Below are 9,850 nucleotides of genomic sequence, written 5' to 3'. Positions count from 1 at the left end.
TCCAAAGGGCATATGTGCCTTTTAGGTCCTCTCCCCGGAGTAACCTGCTTAAGCAGGTGGGGCAGAGCAATGGCGGGGCATGGTGGACAATGTTCCCACCTCACACACCCCCACTGTTCCCTGGAGAGCCATCAGACATAGGGCCTTATTCAATGTGCTGGAGAAAGACTCAAAGACAGGAGCAGGATGTATTGTCAGAGAAGCTGTGGAGAGCTGAGCTCTTGTCCGTACCTAGAACCCTTTGCTTTCCTGGTTTCCATAAAATCCACTGCCTGTCTCCATCCATGTAAGCAGTTGTGTATCATGTTCCAAGAAGTACGACTTCAGAGTCATCCAGCCTTGGCTTTGAGTCTATCCTCCACCACTTAACACGCTCTTCCATGTGGGTCAAACTACATTTCCTCTGTCTGCCTAAGTGGTCCCCTCCTCTGTAAAATGCAATGATGTTCTCCACATGGTAAAGGGTGGGGAGGATACAGTAAGCTAATACAATTAAAGTGCTCACAGCAGTGTAGGCAAGGAAGAAAGGTAGGCATCTTGGCTGCACTTGTCCTTAGATTTGTTTTCTCCTAAATGCTCTTCTCTTTTCTCCATAGGTATATGGTCAAAAGAGAACTGGAGAGCCCTGAGATTTTGTGGCTGTTGTTTCTGGATTTTCTAATTATTTGGGGGGGGGGAAGAAAGAGGAGGTTTACAGTCACTTGACAAGTGTTTTCACAGGTGTCTAAGAAGTGTCCTGCTTCTTTGATGTATAAAGTGTAAAATACTTCTGTTATCCTATTTTCCCTCGAGCAAACTCTCTAAAGTAGGAAGAATTTGTTCTTGTTTTGTAATTGGGAGGCAATGCCCGTCATAACAGAGACACTTGCCTGGGGCTGGCTGGATCCTAAGTGCAGACCATCACCTCTTCCTTTTCTTTGCTCTTTTTTCTCATTACAGACCTCATGCCACTTCCAGAGACTGTTTCAATGCTGCTCCTTTCCGTCTCTTAACTGTTTCCTTTGTAGTTGAACAGAAAATAAAGACAAAGAACAGACTGTTTACATACATTAGGCAGTTTTTTAAAATTTCCCTTGAATCTCTAGCCACAACAAATAAAGTTTGAACCATGTGAAATTTCTGATGGTCAACCATTTCTGACCCACAAAAATGGCAATTGCAATCATTATCAGGCACAAGAGTCTTTCACAGGTTAAGGAGAGACTAGCAACTTCAAGGTAGGTTTTCTTGCTAATGAGGAAGAGTTTAGGTCAAATGGTTTTCACGAAAATAATGTAGTAGAGTGTGAGGAGCAGGAGGAAGATCTACATGCATCAGTCAGAAATAATATCTAAGAACAGCACTCATAGAGTAGACCTTGTCATTTCAATCTTTATTTTAAACAGGGTAAAAATGAAGAAGAACTTGTCCCTCTTTGGGTCTGTCGATCTTTCCAAAGGAGGTGGAGCCAAGAAGAAGGAAATAAAGGAGGAATGAATGACTGTGCCCACCTCTCTCTGTGGGGACTTCATAAAAATTAGTGAGACCAAAAGCCCTCCAGCTCAGACATTTTCCTTTTGCTCAGCAATGAATAGTGCTGCAGGAAGCTTCATCTGGGATAATTTACCCCTTTAGCCTTCATGAGGAACAAGCAAAATATTTCAGCTTTACCATCTTTCCTGCATCACAACCCAATAGCAATTTAACTTCAGAAACACCATGCTTTGGAACACTGAATCCCTTTTGAAGAAAAGGAAAGAGTTCCTTGTCACAGGAGAAAGAATATAATGGAACTCCCATGGCAGAGGATTGGACGATATACTATAACTACATTTTAAAAGTTCTTGATTCTACCACTAAATCTATGAAGCACTATGCAAAACACAACCAGATAAATACCCCTTCCCCAACTTTTACCATCTGAAGAGAGTTTCTGGAAATACAGCCTTGTAAATATTAAATGTTCATGCCTATTATGACAGGGCTGCTATCTTCAATGCATTTCTACCTTTGGATGAATTAGAAGTGCAGGTACTAATACAATAATTTGCTCTTTATGATGAGGTTAGGAACTCTCATAGGTGAGAATCAAGCCATGAGAGGCATGAGCCAGAGGAGAGGTGTGCAGTTTTACCCCATTCAGGTGGATGGTGTTCCTGTGGACTTACAGAAAATGGACTCAGCATCTGACTTTGGGAGCCTCAATATTTCTAAAAGGAGAGCTGAAACTGATGCCACACCCAGGCCTTTTATTAATAAGTCCACTACTCATATCAAGGTTATCCTTGCAAGCCATTATCAGTGTAGAAGTCAGCAAATATGAGTCGTCAAGAGCAATTAATAAGTGCCAATTAAATGAGACTTTTTTTCTTTCAGCAATCACAAGCAGAGATCCCAAGAGAACCTTGTGCTAAGCTTGATTTTGATTACATTGTATGGCTCATCTCCATTAATTAGAGAAAGTCGTGAAGCACACACTTGTCTGCTGCTGGCAGGTCAACATCTGGACCCTCCAACTCACAACTTTCCAAGTGGCAGTCCATGTCACAAAGCAACTCAGAGCTTCCGCCAAGAATAATCAAGACAAATGCCCTGGACATCAAGAAACAGTGGCTCTAAAGGGCCTCATTCCAGAGAGTTTGAACATGAAGCCTGTTTCAACAAGGATGGGCAAGGTTATACTGTTATAAAAGTCACTCCTAACTTTGAAAGTAGCTTAAGCGTAACAGGAAGTTATTCCTCACTCATCCTAAATGGACCATGAGTTGGGAGCAGCCTCCTTTTCAGGCTGCATCAATCCTGTGTCTCCTCCTTGTCAACCTCTCCTTCCATGGTCACCAGCACAGGGGATGAGAGAATGTGAGAGTCAAGCATCAGCAACTAAGCGCTGCATCCTGCAAGTCACACACAGCATATCTGCACACGTATCATTGGCCAAACAAGTCTCACGGCCATGCCTAACTTGAAGGGGGTGGGAAGAGGAGATCATCCCATGCGCCTAAACAGGGAAGGGAACTTGAAATATCCGGTGAGCCACGATGCTAACAGAGGCAAAGACTGAATTAAACAAATGAAGACTTAGCCTGCATTTAAAGCCATATGATAGAAAATTAGTAGAACAAATCTATCATCAGAAAAGGGAGGCTCAGAAATTCTCCAATTCAACCAAATTTAAGCCCTCCTTTCATAAAACAATCTTTACGCTACTCCTCATATATCTTCTGTATTTGAATTTGGCTTATCGATTCAACTGATTTGCTGATTCTGTGGAGGCCATATCCCTATGACAAGATACCCCCTAGGAAGTGATGGGACATTCCCAGTGATCTGGGATGACTGCTATTTCTAAACATCATTCATGGTACTTCACTCATGGTACCTCATTTATCTCTCAAAAATAAAAAACGATTGAAAACTCTACTTAAATTTTCTAACTTTCTAAGGCTTTTCTCCAAGGGCATAGCACACCATTAATAGTTAACATACTATTTTATTAAGAAAAATATAAGGTCTCTTCCCAGTGCTGCTCAAGTACAGTTCCATAAAAATTGGCCTTGGAGTACTCAGCAAATTCCGTCACCCTCATAATTCCTTCTCTGAGTGATACCTGAACATCCCATGTTATCTTAGTTCAAGGACAAGCAGCTAATAGGCATAAGTTGATTCAATTTATTTAAAATAAGCTGCATGAGTGACCTGAATGGGATGTCCTATTTATTGAAGGAGAGCCTTGCTACATTTCTCTGCTCGCAGAACCTCTCAGAGAGCTGTTGTAGGGAAGGTAGGGACCAGGGCGGGGAAAGGTGGAGAGAAAATGAGTTAATGCCACAGCCAATGACCTAAAAAAGCCTCCTGGTTTGAAATTGCTAACATAGGGTGAGATCAGTTGAAGGATTTCAGTACACTGTGCAAAGGGGCACTAAAAAGAGGTCAGGCCAAAGCAATCAGTGGAATTTACTCAAACATCTGTAGCTTCTTAGGGCATTTAATGAGAATTTCCATATTAACATTTGATTTTTGCCAGGGTACTGCATAATTTTCTACTCAATTTACCCCTGACAGTTTACAGACATAAAGGCATTCTTATCAAAATGACTTTCCATAATATAGAAAGGCACAGAAGTTTTATGATGTGCTTTGCAGGGTAAGGGAGAGAGGATCAGAGAGGGAATAACTTTAAGGCAAGGAAACCAAAACCAGGCTCCTTTAAATATGTATCATACTTTTTATATTTTTCATGAATTTTTTATATTCATCAAAAATGCATTAACAGTTCTGTTTCACTTCAGCCTGGGGATCATTTACAAAATAGACAATGGTGTTCAGATTCAAACAGTGGAAAGTTTCTGCCTCAGCAACAGAAATTAATTGGGTTTAGGAAAGACAGCCATGAGTTCACTTACAAACTTAAGGTGTGGATTCAGGTTCTAGAAGTTTTCTTAACAAAAGGAATTCAGAGGAAATTCAGGAATCACCTGAAGAACGGGGCATTGTAGTATTGAGTCAAAATGGAGGACCCTCAGTTCTCAGATTCTGTCAACTAACTTTGGATTTTTGATTACCAAAGAGTTTATTTAAAAATATTAGGAAACCTTTGCAGTGGGACCAGGAATTGTCATTGGTACCTGCTTCCAGAAGGAGGCAAGTTCTACCACATGCCCTACCACACTCATTGTAGACAGAGCTCCACCCACAATGTTTGGATGGAAAATGCTTAGATGTGCTTCCCTAATGAACCAGTTCATTGAACTCCTTGTTTCTAGAGTTAGGAAATAATGTATCTTAAGTGGAATCTCTACTTGCAAAGGTTGTCCTTCCTCTCTCAAGTAGATCTGGTTCAATTTTGTCTTTTCTATTTTTTTTTTTTTTTAGGAACAGATTCTTGCTCTGTCACCCATGCTGGAATATAGTGGTGGGATCACAGCTCACTGTAGCCTCCAACTCCTGGACTTAAGCAATCCTCCTGCTTCAGCCTCCCTAGTAGCTGGGACCTACAGATGCATACCACTACACCTGGCTAAATTTTTCTTATATTTTTATAAAGATGGGGTCTGGCCATGTTGCCTAGGCTAGTTTCAAACTCCCGTCCTCAAGTGATCCTCTGCCTCTGTGTCACAAAGTGCTGGAATTACAGGCTTGAGCCACTGTGCCCAGACCATGAATGCTTTGATTTAAAATAAGCCTATCCTGAAGTTCCATCTACAGAAATTCTGATTTAATTGGTTTGAGGAGGGGCCTCAAAATTGGGTAATAAATATATGTAATTTTTTTTTGTCAAGAAGAGCAAGAAAAGTAGAAGTAATTGACAACTCAAAGATACATAGAATAAAAATTTCTCCATGCATAATGTGTAAAAAAATGTTAAACAAACAAAAATTAGATGTGAGTTTAATCACCTGATGGCATGACCAAGATGAGAAGCTCTTGACCTTGGTGGTTGGCACTTTCTTCTTCAAGAGATCCAGGAGGTCATCACATTAGACCTGTGGTCCTTACTACCACTTGACCTGGTACAGAACAATATTTTGATGGTCAAAGTTAGGAAAAAGGTCTTTGAAAATTTCCAACTTTTAAAATTAATATATGGAGAAAGCACAGAAGATGCAATTTTGGTTTAAGAAGAGAAAGTAAATAATGCTTAGCTTGACAATATAAAGGCAAATATATACCTGACAGAAAATGAAACAGAAAAGAAGAAAGCTACGGTGGGCGGATGTTGTGCTAATGTTGACATAAATAGAGGTATGATAAAGGCAAGCAATAGAGCTACAGCAGTAAAACAAGCATCCACAAAAAATGGGGAGTAATGTGAGTTAAATTCCCATCTTTCATAACAGTGAAGCAATAGACTTCATGTAAAGTTCATAAATCAAGAAATAATAGATGTGTTATGTAAAATGAAGGAGGTAACCAACAGAGGGAAAGAAAGTAGAAAAAGAGAGGGACAAGAGAGGGAAGAAATATGTCATAGCTCTTAAGTACACTTCAAATTTTAAAGCCACGTGCTTGTAATTTTTGAAAAAAACAAAGTGTAAAGACAGAAGTAAAGAAATGATTAGGAAACGCACATTACATTGATTTGCAGCACAGCCAACAACAGAGAACATCCATTTATAGCTCCGATAGTGCAAGAGAGCAGGGACTGGAGAGAAGGGTTTCATAAGCACCAACTGCCAACCACACTGGGACCGCAGAAACGAGAAGGGGTCAGGGATGGGCTGGTGTAGACTGAAGAAGGGTCTGAGCCTGCAACCCTGGCTTTGCCTTTGCAGTTAAGAGCTTTGACCTCCACCAGAAGGGCATTTGCAACACCGGCATTTAAAAACCCAGACAGACAACACTCAGAGTTTACCTTGGCGCAGCTGTGTTCTGTTCAGGTTAATTCTGCATAATCAAGAAGACATGAATTACACATGCAAATCAAGTAATTCATGTAATTAAAGAAAAATGAGCTAGGGATAAACAAGAGGGAGGGCCCTCCTAAGGGTGTGAACAAGAGTTCAATGTCAGTGGTTTCACTGGGTGGAACCCACACAGCAGGGCTCCCCAACCTACTGAGAGTTGTATAATTATTTCATTATATATATTACAATGTAATAATAATAGAAACAAAATGCACAATAAAGGCAATGTGCTTTATTCATCCTGAAACCATCCCCTTCTCCCCGGTCCATGAAAAAATTGGTTTCCATCAAAATGGTCCCTGGTGCCAAAAAGGTTGGGGACTGCTGCACAGGATTGCTCAAAAGAGTGAAGCCAACAGAGAAGATGGAGGCTGGAAGAAGCCCAGGAACTTTCTCATCTAGGGGTTTCTAACCTGGACAGAATTCAGGCACCCATAATTTCAGGATGGAGACAATAAATAAATAGATAAAAACTGTCTTTATTTTCATTAACCTCTGCCTGAAATTTAGCATTTCCCTCCATTATGAAAAAAGCAACCACCTATAAAAACTTCTAGCAATCATGTGATGTTGACACTCACCGAAACGGCAGGTAATTTTATCTTCCACGGTCGTTACTGCTGCTATCTCAGAATGTGGTTTGCACTCCTTAGTCTTCTATATTACAGCAGTTCTTAGATCCACCACTAGATCGTATTATGTAATATGTTAACAAATAAGTACATATGCTACTTTGACCCAGATATAATTTTTAATATTTAACCTATTTCAATAAAATCAGTTTTCTTTGAAACCCTATGTATTTTACTTTAAGCAATTTAAAAATTAATTCTGAACAGAAGTTTGGAGACTTCACCAGACTTCCCAAGTGGTCCATGGCACAAAAAAATTAAGAATCTGTCAACAGAAAAGAACCCAAACTCCATAAAATAATTTAAAGAGGTTTATTCTGAGCTGAAAATGTGCAACCGTGGCCTGGAGAGCCATGGCCAAGAAGCCTTGAGCAAGTGGTCTCTCCCTGGCTGGGTTATACTTTGGTTTTGTGCATTTCAGGGAGACAGGAATTACATGTAAAGTCATGAATCAATACAGGAAAAGGTGTACATTGGTTTGGCCCGAAAAGGCAGGATATCTCAAAGCAGGGGATTATGGGGTATAGGTGGATTTAAAGATTCTTTGATACCTGATTGGTTAAAGAAACGAAGTTTTGTCTAAAGGCTTGGAATGTTTTAAATTAAGAAAGTCTTGTTAATCAGAGACAAGCGGCCGGACACATACCCAGACTCAAGTGATCTGTTAAGTACATGAATGAATGACCTGCAGGTGTGATTTAAGCTTTGCCTTGCATAGCCTTTGACCTCTTAATGAGTTACAAAGGATATCTCCAAGAAGGGAGGAAGGGCATGACAGGCATGTCTGACCTCCCTTCTCATGGCCGGTAACTCAGCTTTAGGGTATTTCTGGGGTCCCCTAGACCAAGAGGAGTCCATTCATTCAGCTCAAGGGGCTTAATATTTTATTTTAGTTCACAAATCTCTGGAGTCCCATTGTATAATTGTATGTTTTCTATTGCCACATAAAAAACTACCGCAAACTTTGCACATCAAACACCACCATTTATTATTTCCCAGTTTCTAGGGGTCAGGAGTTAAAACACAATTTAGCTGGATCCTCTGCTCAGGGTCTCACAAGGCTGAAATCAAGATGTTGGCTGAGCTGGGGTTCTCATCCGGAGCCTAGGGTCCTTTTCCAAGTTGCTCAGGTTGTCAGCAGAACTTAGTTCCTTGTGCCTGCTGTAGGACTGAGGCTCTCAGCCCCTTGAGGCTGCACGACATTTCTCTCCGTGTCATGGTCCTCTCCACAGCACGATAGCTTGCCTCCTCCCAGGCCAGAGCATCTGACTTCTCTCTAACTTCTTCTATTTCTGACCTTTAAATCCTCTTATAAGAGAACAATTGATTAGGTCAGGTCCCTTCAAAGTAATCTTTTTTAAAGCTGATTAGGAACCTTAATTGCATCTGCAAAATTTCTTCATCCTTGCTTTCTAACAGAGCCTAATCATGTGTCATAGCCCATCATAGCCACAGATCCTGAAGGGGCGGAGTTATGAAAGGTGTGTACACCAGGAGTGGACATCGCAGGTGGCACTGTAGAGTTCTGCCTCCCCTACCACATGTCTCATTAGAGGTGAGGACACAGGGCCTAGCGCTGTTGGTGCTGATGGCAAGCAGTTCCCCTGCCAGTTCCTTTCATTCTAACAAAGCTTCTAATTCTAAAGCAGCCCTTGTGAAACCATTGTTCTCCAAGGGTGGTTAATGATGCATTTCACCTAGAAGCCACAGTGTCTGGTATTCAGCCTCTGTCAACATCTTTGTTTTGGTTCATGCATTCGTTTAACAAGTAGGAATTGAGCTTCCCTGAGGAAGTTCTACTTGAGCTACATGTGCAGCAAATGTTCTAATTACCTAGAGGATGGAGGGCAGGTGCTGGATTTGCAGAGGCCTGAGGCAGAAATGAGTGAAGTTAGTAAGTGAGAACAGGCGATGGAGGCAGAGAGAGCCAGGGCGGGGTGGCGGAAATAAGGCTGAAGTTCTGGAACCCAAGACAAATCGGACACCCTCACAGACGGCATCTAATCTTTGCTTTGAAAAAAAAAAAGTTAGGCAGCAAAGTGAGAAGGAATGGAGAAGAGAGGATTGGAAATCAGTTGCCCAGTGAGCTGGGAAGAAACCGTAACAGAATTTATACGGCACTGTGCAATGGAATATTCGGGATGGTAACAACATTCTACATTTGCCTTGTTCAATAGAGATAACCACATGCGGCTGTGGGGCACTAGCATGTGGCTGGTACTGATGAACAACTGAACTTTAAACTGTATTTAATTATAATTTATTTAAATGTGAATAGCCACATGAGCCTAGTGGCTCCTGTCTTGGACAGTGCAAAGTTAGAAGGAAAGGGATGGCAGCTTGGGCAATTTGGGAGAGGGTATGAAGAAAATGATGTCTTTGTAGAAGTTTAGAGGGTGAAGGGGGCAGGGCTTTGTCTGCGATGGGGATGGGAGTGAGGGGGGGGAGGGTTGGCCAGCAGATCCTCCAGGTTTCACTACGTACCATCAGTAGCTCACTTTAAGCATTTAACCCATTAAGATACCTGCTTCTTGGTAGCTGATGTCAGGTGGCATATCCCCTGCGAAGGGCACATTGCGCTGCTAGCTGCGTGTGAGAAAGCATGCCGGCCACCGGGGAGGGCTACAGCTACACGCAGATACGGAGCGCTCCTGGAAGAGGGAGGCTGCAAGGCTGGAGACCTGAAAAGCAGAGCCTGAGCTTGTACCTGTAGAGGTTGCATACTGAGTGTTTATACCTAAGGCCTGTCCTTGGCTCTGGTCTGCTTCCCAAAATACTCTGGGCCCGGAGGCTGATTTTCGGTGGATTTGGCCGCTCTGCACTGTGATGACTCAG

The 9,850-nt window shown here is 41.8% G+C and overlaps 1 long non-coding RNA gene across 1 annotated transcript; it reads right to left on the bottom strand.

The window, feature by feature from the left end:
* Window positions 1–885: 885 nt before the first annotated feature.
* Window positions 886–9,630, bottom strand: LOC123622884. Its single transcript, XR_006729658.1, has 5 exons — window positions 9,540–9,630; window positions 6,965–7,069; window positions 6,332–6,363; window positions 5,376–5,486; window positions 886–999 (listed from the first exon to the last, which is right to left on the bottom strand). It is a non-coding gene; the product is annotated as an uncharacterized LOC123622884 (long non-coding RNA).
* Window positions 9,631–9,850: the final 220 nt, after the last annotated feature.

The sequence above is a fragment of the Lemur catta genome, chromosome 17 (assembly GCF_020740605.2).
Source record: "Lemur catta isolate mLemCat1 chromosome 17, mLemCat1.pri, whole genome shotgun sequence".
Taxonomy (NCBI): domain Eukaryota; kingdom Metazoa; phylum Chordata; class Mammalia; order Primates; family Lemuridae; genus Lemur; species Lemur catta.
This window is presented reverse-complemented; position numbering and strand designations above follow the sequence as displayed.